Source organism: Scyliorhinus canicula, chromosome 1 (genome assembly GCF_902713615.1).
Source record: "Scyliorhinus canicula chromosome 1, sScyCan1.1, whole genome shotgun sequence".
NCBI lineage: Eukaryota > Metazoa > Chordata > Chondrichthyes > Carcharhiniformes > Scyliorhinidae > Scyliorhinus > Scyliorhinus canicula.
The window spans coordinates 219356821-219381053 of NC_052146.1; the positions used below are offsets into that span (position 1 = coordinate 219356821).

A 24233-nucleotide genomic window follows, 5' to 3' on the forward strand; every position below is an offset into this window, starting at 1 on the left:
CCACTGGTGTGGCGTCAGGCCACTCTCTGTGGGCTTGTACCTCTCTCTGTCTCTTGGCGTCAGGCCGCTCTCTGTGGACTTGTACCTCTCTGTCTCTTGGCGTCAGGCTGCTCTCTGTGGGCTTGTACCTCTCTCTGTCTCTTGGCATCAGGCCACTCTCTATGGGCTTGTACCTCTCTCAGTCTCTTGGTGTCAGGCTGCTCTCTGTGGGCTTGTACCTCTCTGTCTCTTGGCGTCAGGCTGCTCTCTGTGGGCTTGTACCTCTCTCGGTCTCTTGGCATCAGGCCGCTCTCTGTGGACTTGTACCACTCACTGTCTCTTGGCATCAGGCTGCTCTCTGTGGGCTTGTACCTCTCTCTGTCTCTTGGCGTCAGGCTACTCTCTGTGGGCTTGTACCACTCTCTGTCTCTTGGCGTCAGGCTGCTCTCTGTGGGCTTGTACCACTCTCTGTCTCTTGGTGCCAGGCCGCTCCCTGTGGGCTTGTACCTCTCTCTGTCTCTTGGTGTCAGGCTGCTCTCTGTGGGCTTGTACCTCTCTCTGTCTCTTGGCGTCAGGCCGCTCTCTGTGGACTTGTACCTCTCTCGGTCTCTTGGTGTCAGGCTGCTCTCTGTGGGCTTGTACCTCTCTGTCTCTTGGCGTCAGGCCGCTCTCTGTGGACTTGTACCTCTCTCGGTCTCTTGGTGTCAGGCTGCTCTCTGTGGGCTTGTACCACTCTCTGTCTCTTGGTGCCAGGCCGCTCCCTGTGGGCTTGTACCTCTCTCTGTCTCTTGGTGCCAGGCCGCTCCCTGTGGGCTTGTACCTCTCTCTGTCTCTTGGCGTCAGGCCGCTCTCTGTGGACTTGTACCGCTCTCTGTCTCTTGGCTTCAGGCCGCAGCAGAATCCTGTACTCATGGGTCGGGATATCGTCTATGCTGGGCTGAGGAACCTCAAATCCGAAGAACCCGTCCATGCCTGTGTCGGATGCTTCACTGGTGATTTAAAACTAATAACTGCTCTCAGTAGTGACTTTAACCTCATGTGCTTCTGTTAAAATTTCTTTTTTAAGTTTTATGGATGTTAAAAGGACAGCTGAAGGATTTTGTAGTGTTGTATTCTTTGGGGGTTGTATTTAAATTAATGGTTGCTAAGATGTTCACTATGTTTTAAAAAGGTTAAATTGAGTTCATAGAATAAACATTGTTTTGCTTTAAAAAAAGCTTTTCCATTTCTGCTGTACCACACCTGTAGAGTGGGCCGTGTGCTCCCCGTACCACAATCTATTAAAAGTTGTGGGTCAGGTGAACTCCATGATACACTTTGGGGTTCTCTAAACCCTGGCCTATAACAAATTATAAGTTTGTTCACAAGTCTATTATGCAGCAGTATATCAAATGTTGGATATCCTTATCCATCACATCAACAGCATTGCCCTCATCAACAAAAAGGTTGGTCACGATTTTCACTTAAGTAATCTACGCTGGCTTTCCTTGAATAACCCACATTTAAAAAAATGTTTTTATTGGGTTTTGTTATACATGGTAGAAATACAAATACATACAGAATTATTATTTTTTAACAAGTGTGGGGGGGGGGGGGGGGAGAGGTGTCATGGGTGGCGCCACTAATGTTTTTACATGTCAGTCAGTTTCTTATCATTTATTTGCATGAGCTTCGACTTAGGACCGTTCCTTCTTCTCGTTCTTTTCGTCTTGCTGTATTCGTTGTGGTTGTTGTCTTCTCCTGTGTTTTCTACCCCGTTTGTGTTCCCCTCTTTTCTCCCTCCTGGCTCTCCTACATTTTTTTCCATGCCCTCCTCTCTTCTTCCCTACTACCCCTTTTTCTCTCGCTGGGTTTGGCTACACGTTCTTGTTTCCCCGGGTCTTCCCCCTCCCCCCTCTCTCCTATTGCATCTTGGCTACCTCTTCCTAGCTCCTGGCTACTTAGTTGCTGACCCCAAACAGGTCCCGGAACAATCAGGTGAATGGCTCCTATGTTTTATCGAAGCCATCTTCCGACCCACGGATGGCGAATTTGATTTTCTCCCTTTGGAGAAATTCAGTCCGCCACTTTCGGGCATGGCTCCACCCTCATGCCCACCACTTTGGACTTTGCGTCTGGGGGAAGACCAGAACTTGTGGGCACGGTTGGCCAGGACTCCTTGGCACCGTTCACGCTGTCCTCCACCTCCGGGAAGAACCTACTCATTTGGATTCTGATCAAGTGGGCTCTATGGAGGGAAGATCTTATGAGTGAAGGCTTGAGGCTGTTTTCGTTAGCGCTAAGGTTACGAGGTGACTTAATTGAGGCATACAAGATGATCAGAGGAATAGATAGGGTGGACAGTGAGAGGATTCTGCAGTCCTCTGACACCATCTCTGAATCTAAGGAAGACTGAACAACTATGGCCAATGCGCCTGCAATTTCCACTCTCACTGCCCTCAGTATCCTTGGATGGATCGCATCCGGTTCTGGTGCCTTATCAACTTTACAGATAGCCTATCCAAAAACTCCTGTTTCAATTTTAAAGCCATCTAGCGTATGAATTTCCTCCACTTTTACAGTGCCCTGGGAAGCATCTTCTTTCTTAATAAAAACAGATGCAATGTATTTAATACATCAGCTATGCCTTTCACCTCCATGTGTAAATCTCCTCTTTGGCCCCTAATCAGTCCTACTACCCCTTTAACCACACGTTTACTATTTACAAACCTATAGAAGATTTTACTACTTTTGATGTTAGCTCCTAACATATTTTCATATTTCCTCTTTGCTTCACTTACTTATTACGCCACCCCCTCTCTGACCCTCCTCTCCTGTACTTACGTCTTCGCACGCCCCCCGGTGGCGAAGGAGGGAATGAGTCCAGAACGGGGTGGCGGAGCCTGTGCGCAGGGCGGGGCCTGGGTGGATGGGCGGGGCAGGGGCCTGGGTGGACGGGCGGGGCGGAGGGGCGGGGCAGGGGCCTGGGTGGAGGGGCGGGGCAGGGGCCTGGGTGGAGGGGCGGGGCAGGGACTCCGGGTGGGACCCTGTGCAGGAGGGCGGGGCTAATAGCGGGATGCAATGGCGGGACTGTCAGGAGGCATGGCTTGGAGGCGGGGTCGGGCTGGGACCCCGGTGTCGGGGTGGGGGAGCCGAGGCGGGGCCTGCAGAAGGGGGCGGGGCTTGAAGCAACGGCGGAACCAGTAGGGGCGGGTCTGGAGCAGTAGAGGGGCTAGGGGCGGAACCGGGCTGGGATCAGAGGCGGGGCTTGGAGCAAAGTCGGGACCGTGAGTCGGGGGCGGGCTGGAAGTAGGGCGGAGTCGGGAGGAGGCGCGGGTCTGGGAGCAAAGGCGGGGCTAGGACTAAGGGCGGGGCTAGGGGCGGAGTCGAGCTCAAACGGGACCGTGCAGAGGCGGGGCTGGGGAGGAGTCAGCTCGGGCGGGAAGGGAGCTGGAATAGGGGCGGGGCCAGGATCTGAGGGTACTGGAGCTGAGGCATAGCTGGGAGTGGGGCGGGGCTGTGGGCGGAGTCAGCTCGGGCGGGAAGGGAGCAGAGGCGGGGCGGAGCTGGAATGGGGCGGAGCCAGGATCTGAGGGTACCGGACCAGAGGCATAGTTGGGAGTGGGGCGGGGCTGGGAACAGGGGCAGAGCTGGGGGCGGAGTCAGCTCTGGCGGGAAGGAAGCAGAGGCGGGGCCGGGAGTATTGGGCGGAGTCGGGCTAGGGGCGGGGCCAGGAGCAGAGGCGGTGGTTGGGGGTGGGTCCCGGAGCCGAGGTGGGTGGGGCTGGGGGCGGGTCCCGGAGCAGAGGCAGAGTTGGGGGCGGGTCCCGGAGCAGGAGCGCGATTGGGGGCGGGGCCATTCCGCTCGGGCTATCCCGAGCGGAATGACGTCAGGTGCTTCTCTTGGTGCCCCAGGGTCCCGGGTGTCGCAAGCGGGATTAGCGGGGAAACGGAGAGTCTGCTTCTCCAAAGCCTGGTACATTGTCTAATACTAGACAGTTCGCTCGCACGTTGTAACATCATGGGGCCATGTTCCAGTCAGTTTGCCATCTCCTACCAGGATGGCCGAGTGGTTAAGGCGTTGGACTTAAGATCCAATGGACATATGTCCGCGTGGGTTCGAACCCCACTCCTGGTAGATGGATTTTTGCACCAAATTCAGCAGCAGTTACGTGTCATAAAATCTTTTAATTCCCTACCCCTTTCATAATAGGATTCCAAACAAAATACTGCACTCGAAAAATACATGCAGTGTTTATACATTTAGTATTGTAATAATTTGTGGGTGTTAAAACTATATAAAATTGAACTTTTATATTCAGCGTCGAATATTAACCAAAATTATGTAAAACATGGCAAAATTGCAATCCATAAATATTGATCAAATAGTTACTTCAAAATAAATTTGTAACATTCATGTTTAAAGTTATTGTGTAAGAATATTTATGAAACTTGTAAATTGTGTTTTATGCTGTGAAATAATTTCATTAAATCATTTCTGCAAAATAATGTCAGCACATCATTTTAAATCAGTCAAAATCTTTGGTAGTTCCTGAAGGATGATTTGCTGCTACTCCGGTTCAATGGATCCACTAACTCTGCCATACGTGGGGCAAGTGATGCTTGAAGAGTCAAGTAGATGAGGTGTTTGGAGGCTTGGCTTGTGCACTCCCTCCAACACGTCATCTTTGCCTGCTGCACATTCCCCACCCAATCTCTCAAAGTACCTTCTGAGAAGAGTCATTGGTTGGTCACAGGTCACCCTCTTCCCTAAATTAGCAGGTATATTCGATCTCTTCAGGGATGTTCTGAACATCTTCCGCCCTCCATTTGCTCACAGGATTAACTATATAAAATATAACTTTAATATAGTGTCTACTTCTTTCATATTATGAAAAAAAGTTACAGACGGTGTTTGCTATTAAAATATACTTTCCAATGTTTTATGTTTGAAATGCACGCTGCTTACGTATCCAGAACTGCAACAACTGAAAAATCAAATAACTATGAGGTGAGTAAACAACAGTCTTAATGTTAAAGTTTGTGCTTTGCAGGTTCAGGAGGTCTCAGAGGATGAAGGCCTGGCATGGTGTCTGGATGAATGAATTAAGTTAGAAACATAGAAAGATTTCGGGCTCAGGAGAAGGTAATTTGGACTGAATGATCTCAGAATGTCTCTGCTTTACAGAACATTGACTCCCGGTGTTCATAGTTTCACATTACACCACAATCCCCCCTCACGCTTGCCGCTTTATGGCAGCAGGGGGCAGCAAGTCGATGTCAGCACCAGGTTTCATGTTTCAAATTTCTTCCTAATCAAAGATAAACAGCGAGCAAAAAGAGTTCTGTGTGAAGTAACACATAAGTACAAATAGTTTCATGACTTTAATAGAGGATTGATGTTTTTAACCTTTCAGTTTTCTCCACAATGCTGGTCCGGTGTTAATAATCTTGTGGTATTTTTCCAGCTATCAACAATCTGGGCAGTGGAGCTGTTCAGCTACAGGTGTCATTTTAGAGACAAGTGAAAATTAGCACCACCTGAAATCTGTGACCAGCAGCATAAACATTGGAAATTTTGACACTATGGCTGTGATCTAACCAAAAAGTTTCTAAGTGTCATTTGTGATGGGTTTTGCTGGGTGTTTCTCGCTGATTCTGTCGCCGAGTTCCCTGCCGCTATCTAAAGACACTTAGGGCTGGATTCTTTGGCCCCGCCTGCCACAAGATCGCCACGGACGTGACGGGACCATGTAAATGTCTGTTGACCTTGGGTGGGAATTTCCAGTTGCTGGGTGGCGTGGCCGAAGAATCCCGCTCTTAGTCACTTTTTTGGGCCCTGTGGAGTTTCTCAGTCTTTTAGCCCATAATTAGGATGGGATTTACCAACCACTCCGCCACATGTTTTTTGGTGGGATCTACCAGTCCTGCCGTTGTCAACAGAGCGCCCAATTAATTTTTCCAATTAAGGGGCATTTAGCGTGGCCAATCCACCACATCTTTGTGTAGTGGGGGGGCGAAACCCACGCAAACATAGGGAGAATGTGCAAGCTCCAGAGGGACAGTGACCCAGAGCCGGGATTGAATCTGGGACCTCGGCGCGGTGAGGCAGCAGTGCTATCCACTGCGCCACTGCGAGGAGCATAGACAGAGTGGATAGTCAAAGGCTTTTTCCCAGGGTAGAGGGGTCAAAAATTAGGGGGCATAGGTTTAAAGTGCGAGGGGCAAGGTTTAGAGGAAATATACGAGGCAAGTTTTTTACACAGAGGGTAGTGGGTGCCTGGAACTCGCTGTCGGAGGGGGTGGTGGAAGCAGGGACGACAGTGACATTTAAGGGGCATCTTGACAAATACATGAATAGGATGGGAATAGAGGGAAAAGGACCCAGGAAGTGTAGAAGATTTTAGTTTAGAAGGGCAGCATGGTCGGCACAGGCTTAGAGGGCCTAAGGGCCTGTTCCTGTTCTGTACTTTTCTTTGTTCTTTTTTGCCACCGTGCCGCTCTTGTCAGAATTCTGCTATACTTCACCCCAAATGTTTAAATTATCACATAGTTTCAGGAATATTTCCCACTTGTTCCAATGGTAGAAATGCAACAATGTTCAAGTTGCTTCACCAGCACCTCACTCACCTGAAACCAGTTACCGCCTAGAACAAGAGCAGCAATGTTGTAGAACAACACGACCTGCAAGTACTCCTCCAAAGTCACACACTGCTTTCAGTTGGAAATACATCACCCTTCCTTTATTGTTCTTTCGGTCAAAATTCTGGAACTCGCTACCTAACACCACAGTACAAGCACTTTCATTTTACAGACTGCCGTATGAAAGAAAGTGACTTCACGAGGGCAATTAGGGATAAGCAATCAACGCCGGCCTAGCCAGTGATTCCCACATCCCATGAATGTGCATCCCCAATTTTTACCACACTACCACTGGCGACCGTGTTGTCAGGCACCGGGGTCCTAAGCTCTGGTAATCATGCCCTAAATCTCTACTTCATGACTTCCATTTCTTCCTTTAAGATATTCCTTAAACCCAAACTGCAATCCAGCTTTTGGCTACCTGTCTGACAATATCTTCATGTGACTCATTGCTAATTATGATTTGATAACACTCCCATGAATCAGATTGGAATGTTTCACTATGTTAAAGGTGTTATATAATTGCAAGTTGTGATAACCATGATCCCAGCATTAACTACTGAAGATTTGTGTTCCAGAAATTGCTGCGCCCATAGCCAAACTGTTCCAGAACAGCTACAACACTGGCATCTACACAGCAATGTGGAAAATTGCCCTGGTATGCCTTGTACATAAAAAGCAGGGTGAATCCAACCTAGCCAATTACCACCCAATCACTCTACTCTCAATCATCAGTAAGACTTCTGGTGGCGGCTATGAAGGGGTAAGTTGCACATTTGGTGGCTCCCGCTCAGGTCGGACTTTTGGACCTTTTCCCCCTGATTTTTTACCGGACTTGATTTGAAAAATTGATGACAGAGGCAACAGTGAACTGAATTCCCACATTGGTGCATGGGGAGGAGGACTAGGAGCAGCGCCGGTCCTAGGGTTGCTGGCGCCCCGGGCAAGCTGAACTTCGGCGCCCTTCGGGGGGGGGGGGGGGGGGGGGGGGGGCGGGGGGGGGGGGGGGCCGGAGTGACCACCTGCGAGCCTGGATCCATCCGCCATGTTTGTGCGGGGCGGCCTGAGGGAGGGCGGCCACCGCGCATGCGGTGGTTGGCACCGGCCCAACTGCGCATGCGCGGGACCCGCACTCCTTGATGGCGCCCCCTAGCACATGGCGCCCTGGGCGACTGCCCGAGTTGCCGGTACCTTGAGCCGGCCCTGACTAGGAGTGCCCGCAAAGGCAGAAACAGATGGACAGAGAAGGCTTGGGCTGAAGCTGCACCGAGAGGAAGCATGGCGGAGGACCGGACCTCTGGCTTGTCGACCCAGCGGTCAATGGAGCAGTAGATGCAAGTTATCCAGGAGGGCTTCACCTAGCAGAAGCAGGACTGTTTGGACCCGATTAAAGAGGCAATTTCGCAGTTGGAACTTAGATTGGATGCCCAAGATCAGGCGATCCAGAAAGTAGAGAAGGCGCTGGCTGACCAGGAGGAACATCAAACTGCGGTGGAGTTGGAAGTGGGGCTGCTGAGTGACCAGCAGAAAAGGCTCCTGGAGAACGTGGAGGACCTAGAGAATAGGTCCCGCCTGCAGAACTTAAGAATCGTTGGGCTCCCGGAGGCATCCGAAGGAGCGGACACTGGGGCATACATAACACCCATGTACGAGAAGCGGCTGGGGGATGGGGCATTCCCCCGACCCTTGGAGGTGGACAGGGCTCACAGAGTGCTTGCGTGGAAGCCGTGAATGGAGGCCCCCCCCCCCCCCCCCCCCCCCCCCCTCCCCCCAGGGCAATGGTGGTGAGATTCTAGAGATATCTGGAGAAGGAGTATGTTTTACAGTGGGCCAAGCAGACACGGAGCTGCAAATGGAACAACAGTATCCTGCGGATCTATCAAGACCTGAGTGTGGAGGTGGCCAGGAGAAGAGCGGGGTTCAAACAGATCAGGTTGGCTCTTTTCAAGAAAAAGGTTACGTTCGGGCTGTTGTACCCGGCCCGCCTCTGGGTCACATACGAGGAGCAACATTTCTATTTCGAGTCACCTGAGGAAGCGCTGGACTTCACGAAAAGGAAAGGACTGGTGTCGGACTGAGAACTTTGAACTTAGAATTTTGCTGTAACGGTTATATTTAAAAAAAAAGAGTTTCTTGCTTTTTCGGATGTTATTTGTAATGCCTGCTGTATAGCTGGGCGGGCTAGCTTACGTAAGTGTAGTGGAGGGGGGGGGGGGGGGGGGGTGAACAGATGCGAGGCTTATCAAAGGGGTTGATTTATTTTGTGCTGTTACTAGGGGGGCGAGGGGGAAAAATGTTCTGCTGACGAGGGAGGGATTTTTGCTGAGGGACAGAGAGGGGGTTGGGGGCGGAGGCTGCCTGGGGGCGGGCAGGTGGAGGCGGGGGGGTGCGGGCTGGTGCCTGGCCCAAGAGAGGGGATGGCTGATCGGCGAAGGGGGGGGCAATGAGCCCCCCAACTAGACTGATCACCTGGAATGTAAGAGGGCGCAATGGGCCGGTCAAGAGGGCACATGTGTTCGCGCATTTGAGAGGATTGAAGGCGGACGTGGTAATGCTGCAGGAGACGCACCTTAGAGTAGCGGACCAGGTTAGGTTAAGGAAAGGTTGAGTCGGACAGGTTTTTCATTAGGACTGGACTCGAAGACCAGAGGGGTCAAATTCCTGATCAACAAGCGAGTGGTGTTTGAGGCGGGAAGAATAGTTTCGGACGTGGGAGGCTGGTACATTAGGGTCAGTGGGAAACTGGAGGGGGTGCAGGTGGTATTAGTAAACGTATATGCGACAAACTGGGACGATGTGGAGTTTATAAAGAGGATGCTGGGGAAGATACCTGACCTGGATTTGCATAGGCTGGTCATGGGAGGGGACTTCAACACAGTTATTGACCCTGGTTTAGACCGGTTAAGCTCAAAAACGGGCAGGGTGCCAGCAATGGCTAAAGAGCTAAAAGGGTTCATGGAGCAGATGGGGGCGGGGGGGGGGGGGGAACCCATGGAGATTTGGGCAGCCAAGAGTAAAGGAGTTCTCCTTCCACTCACACGTGAATAAAGTGTACTCCTGGATCGATTTCTTTATTCCGAGTAGGGCTCGACTGATGGGGGTGGACACGGGAAACTCGGCGATTACAATCTCAGACCAGTCCCCGCACTGGATTGACCTACAGGTTAGTAAAGTCAGTAATCAGCGCCCGCACTGGAGGGTAGACGTGGGACTTTTAGCAGACGAGGAGGTGTGCGGGCGGCTGAGGAAATGTATTCAGAAATACCTGGAGGTCAATGACACGGGGAAATTTTGGCAAAGGTGGTCTGGGAGGCATTGAAGGCAGTGGTTAGAGGGGAGCTGATCTTGATACGGGCCCACAGGGAGAAGGTAAACAGGACAGAGATGGACCGACTGGTAAAGGAGATTTGCAGGTCGACAGGAGACCCCTGAGGCAGGGCTTTGAAGGGAACGGCGGAGGTTACAGGCGGAGTTCGGCTTGCTAACCACAGGTGGAGCAGCTGAGAAAGGTGAGGGAGATTTCTGAGCATGGAGAGAAGGCCAGCAGAATGCTTGCACAGCAGCTTAGAAAGAGGGAGGCAGCCAGGGAGAATGGGAAAATAAGGAATGGGGAGGGGAGCCTGGTGGGAGACTAAGCAGGGGGTGAATAAGGAGTTTAAGGAGTTTTATAGTCGGCTGTATGGTTCGGAACCCCCACCTGGGCCGGAGGGGATGAGGCACTTCCCAGGGGGGCTGAATTTCCCGAAGGTGGACGGGGAGCTGGTAGAAGGGCTGGGAGCCCCGATCGGGTTGGAAGAGATAGTGGAGGGTCTGAAGGCCATGCAGTCGGGTAAAGCCCCGGGTCCAGATGGGTATCCACCGGAGTTTTATAAAAAGTTCGCTGGGATATTAGGGCCGCTGTTGATGAGGCCATTCAGTGAGGCAAGGGAGAGAGGGGTGCTTCTCCCGACGATGTCACAGGCCACGATCTTGCTGATTCTGAAGCGGGATAAGGATCCGGAGCTATGTGGGTCCAGCAGGCTGTTATCCCTATTGAATGTGGCGCCAAACTGCTGGCCAAAAGTTTGTCCTCTAGGATTGAAGACTGTGTTCCGGACGTGATTGGAGAGGCCCAGATGGGATTCGTTAAGGGAAGGCAGTTGGTGTCCAATGTAGGAAGGTTGCTAAATGTGATCATGGTGCCCCCAGAAGGTAGGGAGGTGGAGGTAGTGATTGCAATGGATGTAGAGAAGGCTTTTGATAGATTAGAATAGGAATATCTGTGGGAGGTACTGGGATGGTTCAGATTTGGGCGGGGCTTTATTGACTGGGTCAGGTTGCTGTATCAGGCTCCTGTGGCGAGTGCACGGACGAATAGGATGACATCGGACTATTTTAGGCTACATTGGGGGACGAGACAGGGATGCCCCCTCTACCCACTGTATTTCACACTAGCTATAGAGCCGCTGGCAATTGCGCTGAGAGCCCCGAGGGACTGGAAGTGGCTGGTCTGGGGGGGGGGGGGGGGGGGAGGGGGGTGGAGCACAGAGTCTCGCTTTACGCAGTCGACCTCCTCCTATACGTATCGGACCCAGTGGAGGGGGTGGAAGAAATCATGAGGATTCTGGGGGAATTTGGCCGGTTTTCGGGGTACAAACTAAATATGGGGAAAAGTGAGATGTTTGCGATCCAGGCAAGGGGACAGGAGAAGCGACTGGGGGAACTGCTGTTTAGAGTGGTAGGGGGACGTTTTCGGTATCTAGGCATCCAAGTGGCGCGGGAATGGGGAACTGTTGCGCAAACTTAATCTGGCCCGTCTGGTGGACCAAATGAAGGACGATTTTCGGAGGTGGAACGCGCTCCCCTTGTCACTAGCTGGGAGGGTCCAGACGGTGAAGATGACGGTCCTTCCGAGATTCCTGTTTGTGTTCCAGTGTCTCCCCATCTTTATTCCGGATTTAAACGGATTAACAAAATTATCACAGGCTTTGTATGGGCGGGCAAGACCCCGCGAGTAAAAAAGGGTTGCTTGAGCGGAGCCGGGGAGAGGGTGGGCTGGCGCTGCCAAACTTTAGTAACTATTATTGGGTGGCGAATATAGCCATGATCAGGAAGTGGGTGGTGGGGGGAGGGTCAGCATGGGAGCATATGGAGGCGGCTTCATGCAAGGGCACCAGCTTGGGAGCATTGATAACGGCGCCTCTGCCGTTCCTGCTGGCACGGTACTCCACCAGCCCCGTGGTGGTGGCAGCCCTGAGAGTCTGGGGGACAGTGGAGGAGACATGTGGGAGCGGAGGGAGCATCGGTCTGGTCTCCAATCTGCAATAATCGCCGGTTTGCCCCGGGAAGGATGGACGGGGGGTTTTGGAGATGGCAGAGGTATTCAGAGAAGGGGGATATGTTTATAGAAGGGAGGTTTCCTAGATTGAGGGAACTGGAGGAGAAATTTGGATTGGTGAGATGAAACGAATTTAGGTACCTGCAGGTGCTGGACTTCCTACGTAAACAGGTCTCAACCTTCCTACTCATACCACCAAGGGGGATTCAGGACAGGGTAGTTTCCAGAGTGTGGGTGGGAGAAGGGAAGGTCTCCGACATTTATAAGGAGCTCATGGGTCAGAGGACACGCAGACTGAGGAGCTGAAGCGCAAGTGGGAAGAGGAGTTAGGAGGAGAGATAGAGGATGGTCTCTGGGCGGATGCATTGAGTAGAGTCAACGTGTCCACAACATGTGCCAGGCTCAGCCTGATACAGTTTAAGGTTGTTCACCGGGCTCACATGACAGTGGCCCGGATGAGCAGGTTCTTTGGTGTAGAAGATAGGTGTGCAAGTTGTGCGGGGGGGGGGGGGGGGGGGGGCAGCGTACCATGTCCACATGTTCTGGTCATGCTCAAAGCTTAGGGGATTTTGGCAGGAGTTTGCAGATGTCATGTCCACGGTGTTAGAAACCAGGGTGGCGCTGAGTCCAGAGGTGGCGATTTTCGATGTGTCGACAGATCCGGGAATCCAGGAGGAGAAAGAGGCAGACATCCTGGCATTTGCTTCCCTGGTAACCCGGAGACGGATATTATTAGCTTGGAGGGACTCAAAGCCCCCAAAGTCGGAGACGTGGCTTACTGACATGGCTAGCTTTCTCTGTTTGAAGAAAATCAAGTTCGCCTTGAGAGGGTCACTGTTAGGGTTCGCCCGGAGGTGGCAACCGTTCGTCGACTTCTTTGCAGAAAATTAATGGTCAGCAGAATGTTGCTCATTCTGGGTGAGTGTGCTTAACATTCAATTTGGCTCTGTTTCTTGTTCTAAGCTCTGGAGTCGCCAGGTGCCATTAAAACAGCGCCAAAAGCTTCAAGGTGAAGTTCAAAGCAATAAAACCGTACACCAATTAGTAAGTCCAAACAACTAGAGTTTATTATAATACAATTATAATAACTACCCATGCACACGCTAAAGGATTAAACTTACTCCTACCGCTAAACAACTAATACTTATCTCGAAGGAACTGCTGGGTCAGGGAACAAGGCCTCTTGCTCTGCTCTGGTCTGCAGACTTCGGATTGTTATCAATTGAAAAGGGGGTCAGGAGTGCCTATTTCTGGTAGCGGTCGTCGTTAGGCACTTACTTGTTGGTGGCTGCCATCCAAAGGCTGGAGTAGGAGACAGGAGACAGGAGACTGAACCATGTGTGGGACCTTTTATAGGTCCCAGGGGATCCACGCCCCTTACCTGCTTGGAATCGATTGGGTCTCTTCCCAATCGATATGTTTGAACCCCCCAATCATAGGGCAGTTCCTCGGTCACTGGGGCGGTTCTTGGGACCTATTGTTTTGGGCTTCTCTGGCGCCACAGGGTCTGGCCTTCCATAGAATGTATCGATTTGTGCTTAACTTGTGTCAATTGTATCTGGGACTCGCCCGGTATTGCCTCATTAATATGTTAACTGGTTTCTTTTCACAGTGCTGTCTGGTTTCTGCAACAGTCAAAACTGGTTTCTGCAGTCATCCCAATATACAATCGCCTTGCAAGCCGCTTGCTTTCCAACATGTCCATTTTCCCTGCATTCCTTGCAATCTTCCATTTTGTGTTGGGCAGTGGCCACCCCAGGTGGCTACAAGAAGTGGGGGTTAGTTTAGTTTAGAGTAGGGGGTTAATAAAGGTGGGACCTGTAAGGGAAGAAGCAGGCCTTTTGCACTATGTTTATAGACTCATGTATATTGTTTACTTTGTCATTGTTGTAAAACCAAAAATACCTCAATAAAATGTTTATTAAAAAAAAAATCAAGAGTAAAATGCTGAAGGGGTCATCAACAGCACCATTAAATGGCACTTTGCAATGACCTGCTCATTGACGCTCAGTTTGGGTTCTGTCAAGACTACTTAGCTCCTGAACTCATTACAGCCTTAGTTCAAACATGGACAAAAGAGCGGAACTCCAGAGGTGAAGCGAGATGATTGCCCTTAACTTCAAAGCACCATTTGATAGCGTTTGACATCAAGGAGCCCATGCAAAACTGGAGGTAATAGGAATCAGGGGAGAAAAGTCTCCGCTGATTGGAGTCACACGTGGCGCAAACAAAGATTTAGTGTTGTTGGAAGTCACTCATCCAGGACATCATTGCAGGAATTCCTCAGGGTAGTGACCAGTGCACAACCATCTTCTGCTATTTCATCAATGACCATCCTTCAGTAATAAGGTCATAAGTGAGGACGTTGATTGATTGCACAATGTACATCACTATTTGTTGTTCATCACATACTGAAGCAGTCCATGTTCAACTGCATCAAGATCTGGACAATAAATAGCCAGACTTGGGCTAACAAGTGGCAAGGAACATTTGCACCAAATAAGTGCCAGGCAATTACCATTTCTAACAAGAGGGAATCTAAGCATTGCCCCATGACATTCAATGGCATTACCATCACTGAATCTTTCATTATCAACATCCTGGGGGTTACATTGAGCAAAATTCCTGATTTGGACTGGCTGTATAAATACTGTGGTCAGGTCAGAGGCTAGGAATCCTGTGGTGAGTAACTCACCTCCTGACTCCACAAAAGCCTGTCCACCATCTACAAGGCATAAATCCGGAGTGTGATGGAACACTCTCCACTTGCCTGGATGAGTTAAGCTCCAAGAAACCTGACACCATCCAGGACAAAGCAACCCACTTGATTGGCACCCCATCCACAAATATTCGCTCCCTCCACCACTGATGCAAAGTAGCAGCAGTGTTTTCAATCTACAAAATGCATTGCAGGAATTCACCAAGGCTCCTTAGGCAGAATCTTCCAGACCCACGACCGCTACCATCTAGATCAGTGGTTCTCAACCGGGGTCCACATGGACCCTGGGGGTCCATGTAACATTACTGGGGGTCCACACAAAAAAAATACCGAATTGGGGGTCCACGGTGATATTTTAGTGGTCCATAGAGCAATTCTACTTCAGAACAATTGTTATTACTGAGAATCAAGTAGAAGAAAAAAATGTTTGTTTTCATGATGAATATTCACCTCTCTCTCTCTCTCTCACTGACAAAGGTCAAAGAGAGATTATAATCTATCTAATTTACCTTGAGGGCTGAAGGGGTTCAGAACCAAAAAGGTGCATTTGCTGTGTTTATTTTTGTGGTACTGTATTCTGAGAAAAAAAAATCCATACCGGTTGATGACAAATGGGTTTATTGTGCTTTAATGACAGTTGTTGTTGAAGTTTGCCCGGGCTATTGTCCCCTAGGAACAGCCCGGAGGACCTTTAATGACAGAAGCAGCTTATTAAATACCCACGGTTGACCTGACGCTTATGCCACGTTTCTCCTTGACAAGTTTAATGAATGATTTAACACAGTAATCACTAGAAACTGTGTATATTTGATATGAATTGGTTATTTTTAGAGTAATTTAATTCAATTTAGTCAGTAAAAAGTTTTTTTCATTACTTTTCATATTAGAATAAGTTTGGCAACGTACGAAAATACCGTTAATCCGTTTCCAACCCTCACGGTAAGGTAGATGGACTTCAGGATTAGTTTACCACGCATATAAGAAGCTTTTTTTTCTGTGGAATGACTATGGGGGTCCACAAAAAAAAATTAAGAGGAAAAGGGGTCCATGGGTTAAAAAAGGTTGAGAACCCCTGATCTAGATAGAAGGACAAGGACAGCTGACACATGGGAACACCATCACCTGGAGGTTCCCCTCCAAGCCACTTACCATCCTTACTTGAAAATATATCATTCCTTCACTGTTGCTAGGTCAAAATCCTGGAACTCCCTCTCTAACAGCACTGTGGGTGTACCTACACCACATGGACTGCAGTGATTCACGAAGGCAGCTCACCATTACCTTCTCAATGGATTAGGGCTGAGCATTGAATGCTGGTCTAACGAACAACAACCACATCCCTCAAATTAATTTTTTAAAGTCCAGCATTTATTGCCCATTCCTGTTTGAGAAGTTTTAAAAAATAAATTTAGAGAACCCAATTATTTTTTTTTCCCAATTAAGGGGCAATTTAGCGTGACCAATCCACCTATCCTGCACACCTTGTTTGGGTTGTGGGGGCAAAACCCACACAAACACGGGGAGAATGTGCAAACTCCACACGGACAGTGACCCAGGGCCAGGATTCGAACCCAGGTCCTCAGCGCCGTAGGCAGCAATGCTGACCACTGTGCTGCCCTCTGTTTGAGAAGTTGGTGGTCTGCTGCCTTCTTGAATCTTTGCAGTGATGTTAGGAAGGAAGTTCCTTCTGTTTGATGTACCAAAAGATGAGTCAGGTTGGATTCCATATCATACCGTGTTATGTAGAGTATTCCTTTCTATGTAGTCCTAGACTGTCATATACAAATTGTGTTTTTGAAGGGTTAGATTTTATCTGCAGTTTGATTTCAGTGGTGTTTTGAGGATAGTGATCAGTCTTGACATCTATAACCACAGGAGATGCCATTAATCCTCGCCTTTGTATACAGCAACTGTCAGATTACTGGGTGTGACATTTAGTAACAAGCAACATGAATGAGTTTGTCTTCTCTTCAGCTGGGGCACATTTCACTGATTTTCCAGCATCCTTCCATCTACAAAAGCTGATGAACATGCAGCAAACAATCCGAAATGTGGCGTGTCTTCATAGGGTGTCTCTTCGCTGATGGCTTTAAAGGCCAATCCTTCAAAGGTAATTTCTGCCACAGGTGGCTCACATGAAGCCACCATATGATGTTGTGGATTATTGTTTTCAGCATTCCAGTCTGTTCCCAAGCTGCTGTAGCCACTGGTTAGCGTGGTGGTGTATGCCAACCTGAAGGGGGTGTTGCCGATTCCCCCTGTTGTAGGTTAGTTACTCCTAAGTGCGATAACCAATGTTGACAGCCTTCATTTCAAGCATCTTTGAAGTGGAGCTTTGGATATCCGACTGATGGTCTGACTCTGTAGAACTGTAGCAGTGATGCAGCAATCAACAGACGTGAAAGCAGCGCAACAGTTTTGTTGGATTTGTGAACTATTTCGCCAAATCTTTTGTCTAATTTGTCAGCTAAATGTCAACCATTGCACAAGCTCGCTGCCAAGGATGTGCAGTGGTACTGGGAAACAAAACGAGAAACAGCGTACATTAAAATCAGACAACTAATGATGACCATGCCGGTGCCGAAGTACTGTGATGTCAATGATGAAGACACCTTGCAGTGTGACGTCAGCGAGATGGGTCTGGGAGTAACTCTAAATCAGCAAGAATAATCAGTCACATTTGTGTCCAGAGCATTAACTCAAATGGAGTGGCACTTGCTCAGGTTGAGAAAGTGTGTCCAGCCATTGTTTTTGGCTGTGAGCATTTTTATCAGTATCCTCTTGGGGGAGACAAAGTAATAGTGGAATCCCACCACAAACCCCTTCAAAGGATTTTTCACAAACTTTCACTATCTGCTTCAAAACAACTGCAAAGAATGTTACTCATTTTCAAAGATATCATGTAGATGTGTCATACAAGCAAGAGAAACAGATGTACTTTGCAGACATACTGTCGCTCGCAGTGCTCCCCATGAAGAAAGACGAGGAGGCAACAACAGTAGGTGAAATCTTCAAGATTCTTCTTTTAATTTAAAGTACCCAATTCATTTTGTTTCCAATTAAGGGGCAATTTAGCATGGCCAATCCACCTACCCTGCACATCTTTGGGTTGTTGGGGTGGGACCCACACAGACACTGGGAGAATGTGCAAACTCCACACGAACAGTGACCTGGGGCCAGGATCAAACCCAGATCAAACCCGACAACACCATGCTCAAATCAGTGAGCTACCCAACACGATGCAACTTTACAAGCATGACAAGAAGTCATGATTTAAGGACAGCCTGAGAGTCTCAAGGCCACACCTGTGGTCACAAGAGTATATTAGGCATACTGAGACGAAACGACAGAGCAAGTTGGCATCTCATACAAAGGAAATAGAGTCATCATCCCCAAGGAGATGAAAAGAGAGATGCTGACATGTACACGTGCAAAACATCAAGAAATTGAATCGACTCTGAGAAAGGCAAGAGATGTGCTTTACTGGCCAAACATGAGCAATGCAATTAAAGACAAGACCCCATTAGCCAGTGTGGTTCACGCAAAGAGTACCAAGCTAAATAAGCTAGAGAACTGTTGATGACACATGACATTCCAGACAGACCATGGATAAAGCTGGGAGTAGACCTTTTCACTTTGGCAGAAACTGATTAACGGTCCACTGTAGACTACTATTCGGACTACTGAGAGTTAGACCAGCTGACCTTAATGATGACAAGAGAAGTAGTAGGATGCCTGAAAGCCCACTTCAGTCGGTACCGCATTCCATACACTGTGATGAGTGACGATGGCCCTCAGTTCACAAATGAACAATTCAGTACTGTGCATCATCTCCACACCACCCCAGTTGACTGGAAAGGCTTAGGCGGCAGTGAACTTCACCAAAGGACCTATCAAGAAATCGAGCAAACCTAACACTGACATATTCTTTTTTTAAATTTAGAGTACCCAATTCATTTTTTCCAATTAAGGGGCAATTTAGAGTGGCCAATCCACATACCCTGCACATCTTTGGGTTGTGGGGGCGAAACCCACGCAAACACGGAGAATGTGCAAACTCCGCACGGACAGTGACCCAGAACCGGGATCCAACCTGGGACCTCGGCGCCGTGAGCCAGCAGTGCTACCCACTGTGCCACCGTGCTGCCTCCTACACTGACATATTCAAGGCAATCCTTGAATGGAGAAACATACAGACTGAAGGCATTGAAAGTAGTCCTGTCCAGAGACTGATGTCATGCTGCACGCAAACTACCCTTCCAATCGCAAAACATCTACTGAAAGCAGAGGTAGCAACAGACATGAGGAAAAAGGTGATTTGGCTGAAACCCAAATTTCATTTTGACAAGACTGCCAAACCATTACCAGAGTTAAGCATTGGAGAGCCAGTCAAGGTGCAAACCTTCAATGCTCTCAACATGAGTCAGCCCATGTGAAAACTTAGGAAACATGCAGTCAAATTGTCACCTTGATTGCACACAGTGGAAGTGATCAACTAGGTATACTGGCACAACCACAGGTGTATCCAGACAACAAGTTGTTCATTCACAGCAATCAGCTGGTTGGAGAGAAGGGATCTAACCAGTTGTACTGAATACAGAACTACCATTAACCCCAGAGGTCCATGAGTCCCCGACAACTGACATGGAACAACAACAGTCACCAGGGCAATAAGGACTAAGGGAACAACACTCTCCAGACAAAGAATATCACCTAGAAGAACAGTTAACACAAAAATCAGTGAGCTACCCAACAAGATGCAACTTTACAAGCATGACAAGAAGTCATGATTTAAGGACAGCCTGAAAGTATCAAGGCCACACCTGTGGTCACAAGATTCCATTGATTGACAGCTCCGGCTTTCCATAGTTAGGTGATCATGTAACCTACTTTCCAGTAGAGAAGGAGAAGGTCATGAAGGTGCGGCAATAGATGGAACATTCCGTGCTACAGCAGTTTCGCTGAGATCCCATCTTTGCCGGGTATCTTTTATTTTCAAAGTAGTCTATGACCTTCTTGAGCTCGAGTAATGATCTTGTCTACTTCAATTTATTTAGGTGGTTGTTTTTTTTTTTTAAGCGCGAGCGCAGTCCCTCACTACCACAAATTTTGCAGTCGAGTATCCCGCATTTGGGGACATCGCAGGCGTCAGCACACCCGAAGTGCAATGGACTAGCCTCGTCCTGGGTGAACCACCTTCGTGATCATGGTTTCATCCCTGCCAGGTAAGTATAGGTGGTTGTTTGTGAAAGATGCAGACTCGATGGGCTGAAGACCTTTACTTGAAAAAAACAATTTAGAGTACCCAATTCATTTTTTCCAATTACGGGGCAATTTAGCTTGGCCGATCCAGATCTTTGGGTTGTGGGAGTGAGATCGCGCAAACATGGGGAGAATGTGCAAATTCCACAAGGACAGTTACCCAGAGCCTAGATCGAACCTGGAACCTCAGCGCCGTGAGGCAGCAGTGCTAATCACTGCACCACCATGCTGCCTTTCTGAAGACCTCTATGAATCTATGACTCTATGGTGTATGTGATGCAGATTTCATTCAAGGCACAAAGCTCAAGAAGATGTCCATTCTCGTTGAAATTACCAAAACCATGACAACCAAGGCACAACGAAAGAATATTGGCCATGAATCACTGCCTTCCCAGGATGAATAGCCTCTTGCCCTTGTAGCTTATCCTTTAGAAGAATGCATCCAATTAAAAGGGAGCCAACATATGGACGGCACAGTAGCACAGTAGTTAGCATTGTTGCTTCACAGCGCCAGGGTCCCAGGTTCGATTCCCGGCTTGGGTCACTGTTAGTGCGGAGTCTACATATTCTCCTTGTGTCTGCGTGGGTTTCCTCCGGGTGCTCCGGTTTCCTCCCAAAAGAAGTGCTGTTAGGTGAATTGGAAATTCTGAATTCTCCCTCAGTGTACCCGAGCAGGTGCCGGAGTCGACTGAGGGATTTTCACAGTAACTTCATTGCAGTGTTAATGCAAGCCTACATGTGACAGTAAAGATTATTATTATCATTTAAAGTTTGAGAAATGGTATTGGGAAAAAATTTCAACCAAAACCAAATGTGGTACTATTATTCAAGAAGGGAGGAAGAGATATACCAGGAATCTGCAGGCCAATCAGTCTAACCTCAGTGGTGGGGAAACTATTAGAAGCAATTCTGAGAGAAATAATTAATCTGCATTTGGAGAGGCAGAGATTAATCAAGAACAGTCAGCATGGTTTTGTTAACAGGAGGTCATGTCTGACCAACTTGATTAAATTTTTCGAAGAGGTGGCTGGGTGTGTAATGAAGGCAATGCATTTAACGTAGTCTACTTGGACTTCAGCAAGGCTCTTGATAAGGTCCCACATGGGGGACTGAAAGCGAAGGTAAGAGCCCATGGGATCCAAGAAAATTTGGCAAATTGGAGCCAGAATTGGCTGAGTGGAAGGAAGCAGAAGGTGATGGTCGAGGGGTGTTTTTCCGACTGGAAACCTGTGTCCAGTAGGTCGCGCAGGGATCAGTGTTGGGACCCTTGCTGTTTATGGTTTATATAAATGACTTAGACACAAATGTAGGAGGGTTAATCAGCAAGTTCGTGGATGATACGAAAATTGGTGGGTGGTAAATAGTGAGGAGGATAACCTTTGATTGCAGGAGGATATAGATGGGCTGATCAGTGGCAAATGGAATTAAATCCGGATAAATGTGAAGCTATGGGCAGGACAAACAAGGCAAGGAAGTACGTGTTGAATAGCAGGACCCTGGGAAGCACCAATGATCAGAGAGACCTTGGTACGCATGTACATCGGTCACTTAAGGTAGCAGAGCAGGTAGATACGCATATGGTATATATGCCTTTATTAGCCGAGGCATAAGAGCTGTGAGGTTATGCTGGAACTGTATAAAACATTGGTTAGGCCACAGCTGGAGTATTGTGTGCAGTTCTGGAATTTACATTATAGGAGGGATACAATAGTATTGATATTGGAAAGGGAGCAGTGGAGATTTACCAGGATGTTGCCTGGGATGGAGAGATTTAATTATGAAGAGAGATTGGATAGAGGGGGGGGGGGGGGGGGTTGTTTTCCTTGGAGCAGAGGGGTCTGAGGGGGGGGCCATGATTTGGATATTAAAATTATGAGGGGCATGGATAGAGTAGACAGGAGGAAACTTTTCCCCTTGGTGGAGGGATTAATGACCAGGGGGCATAGATTTAAGGTAAGGGATAGGAGTTTAGAGGGGATTTGAGGGAAAACCTTTTCACACAGAGGGTGATGGGAGTTTGGAACTCACTGCCTGAAATGGTGAAGGAGACAGAGACCCTCATAGCATTTAAGAAGTGATTAAATGTGCACCTGCGATGCCAAGGCATACAAGCCTATGGGCCAAGTGCAGGAAATAGGATTAGAATAGTTAGGTGGTTGTTTTTGACTGGCGCACACGCGATGGGCTGAAACCTCTATGACTCTGACAAAACAATACCTGTCACCTTCATAACTCCCCAGTAAATCTGTAACACCCTTTCCTGTCAAAGACAGTCTTTTGATGGTGTTACAACATTCTGATGAAAGGTGGGAAGGAGATTGAGTCTAAAAGGTAATTTAATGATCTGTGGTCAACAGTTCCAGTTCTCCCAACATCTCTGTACTTTCCAGATTTACTCCCTTTTAGGAAATGACTTCAGTTCCTCAAAACATTCTGGGAGATGACTGCAGCTCATTGTACTCCCAGCTGTTGAATCATTGAGAATTCTTGGTTCCCATCTGTTTCAAATGAAGGAGTGGAGACTAAGATTAATTCTAGATTAAGAGGCTGTGAGCTCTCCATGCCGAAATACCAAAAACACTAAAAAGGAAGTGGGCAGAATCTTCCAAATGTTTTTTTTGCAGTGTTGCAGCAGGCAGGAAAAGCGGTGTTAAAGCCACTGGCCCCAACGCTGTATTGTGCCAAGAGACAGTGCCAGCGGCAGTACCACAGGCAGTACCTGGAGGCAGTGCCAGAGGCAGTAACTGGAGGCAGTGCCAGGTGGCAGTGCCAGAGGCAGTACCTGGAGGCAGTGCCAAAGGCAGTACCTGGAGGCAGTGCCACAGGCAGTACCTTGAGGCAGTGCCAAAGGCAGTACCTGGAGGCAGTACCTGGAGGCAGTGCCAGAGGCAGCACCTGGAGGCAGTGCCACAGGCAGTACCTTGAGGCAGTGCCAAAGGCAGTACCTGGAGGCAGTACCACAGGCAGTACCTGGAGGCAGTACCACAGGCAGTACCTGGAGGCAGTGCCAGAGGCAGTAACTGGAGGCAGTGCCAGGTGGCAGTGCCAGAGGCAGCACCTGGAGGAAGTGCCAGAGGCAGCACCTGGAGGAAGTGCCAAAGGCAGCACCTGGAGGCAGTGCCAGAGGCAGTAACTGGAGGCAGTACCTGGAGGAAGTGCCAAAGGCAGCACCTGGAGGCAGTGCCAGAGGCAGTAACTGGAGGCAGTGCCAGGTGGCAGTGCCAGAGGCAGCACCTGGAGGAAGTGCCAGAGGCAATACCTTGAGACCACGGGATTGGAAAACCTACCCTCTGAGAGCTGCTGACCAATCAGAAAGAGAGGATAACAATTGAATTAGTTTGGGAATAATACAGAGGGGAGAGTATTGAACTAGGTTGGGACTGATACAGGGCTATGGAGACAGCAGGGCATTGAGACTAGTTTGGAATTCATACAGGGCTGGGGGAGAGTGGAACAGATTCAAAATAATGGGCAAAAAGAGTAGAAGTGATGTGAGGAAAATTCTTTTACCCAGAGGGTGGTTGGAGTCTGGAACGAACTTCCTGGGAGAGTGGTGTAGACAGGTTTGATCGAGGTATTCAAAAGGGAATTGATTACTTAACAAAAAGAAAGAGTGTCCAACATTACGAGGATAAGGCAGGGGAGAGGCTTTAGACAAAACGCTCTTTCAGCGAGCCAGTGCAGATTCGATGGGCTGAATGACCTCCTTCTGCACTGTAAACATTCTGTGACTGTGACAATGCGATTACTATGGAGATTGATAAAGGGACATGGCGAGCGAGCAGAGCATTAACATTAGTTTGGAGTTGATATGGGGCTAGGGGGAGAGAATGCGGTTGAATAACTTCAGCCAGAATGGGAATTGAACCCACACTGTTGGTGTCGCTCTGCATCACAAACCAATTGAGGCTATATGAGAGAGAACAGGGCTTTGGGATTAGTGTAGAGTTTTTAAAAATAAATTTACAGTACCTAATTATTTTTTTCCAATTAAGGGGCAATTTAGCATGGTCAATTCACCCAGCCTGCACAATTTTGGGTTGTGTGGGTGAGATCCACGGAAACACGGGGAGAATGTGCAAAATCCACACGGACAATGACCCGGGATCGAACCCGGGACCTCAGCGCCGGGAGTCAGCAGTGCTAACGGCTGCCCCAGGGATTAGTGTAGAGTTGATACAAGGCTTTGGGGAGTGAGCGGGGCAGTACAATTAGTTTATGATTGATATAGGGCTATGGAGAGAGTGAGGTACTGGTATTAGTCTGGGATTGATAAAGGGCTATGGAGAGAGAATGGGGCAGTGGGATTAGTTTGGAATTTCTATAAGGTAATGGG

General features: G+C 48.7%; 2 non-coding genes across 2 annotated transcripts; one reads left to right on the forward strand and one right to left on the reverse strand.

The window, feature by feature from the left end:
* The first annotated feature begins 4012 nt into the window (after nt 1–4012).
* On the forward strand, nt 4013–4095 carry trnal-uaa. Its single transcript has one exon. It is a non-coding gene; the product is annotated as a tRNA-Leu (tRNA).
* Nucleotides 4096–19709: 15614 nt separating this feature from the next.
* LOC119978484 lies at nt 19710–19868 on the reverse strand. Its single transcript, XR_005463464.1, has one exon. It is a non-coding gene; the product is annotated as a U1 spliceosomal RNA (small nuclear RNA).
* Nucleotides 19869–24233: the final 4365 nt, after the last annotated feature.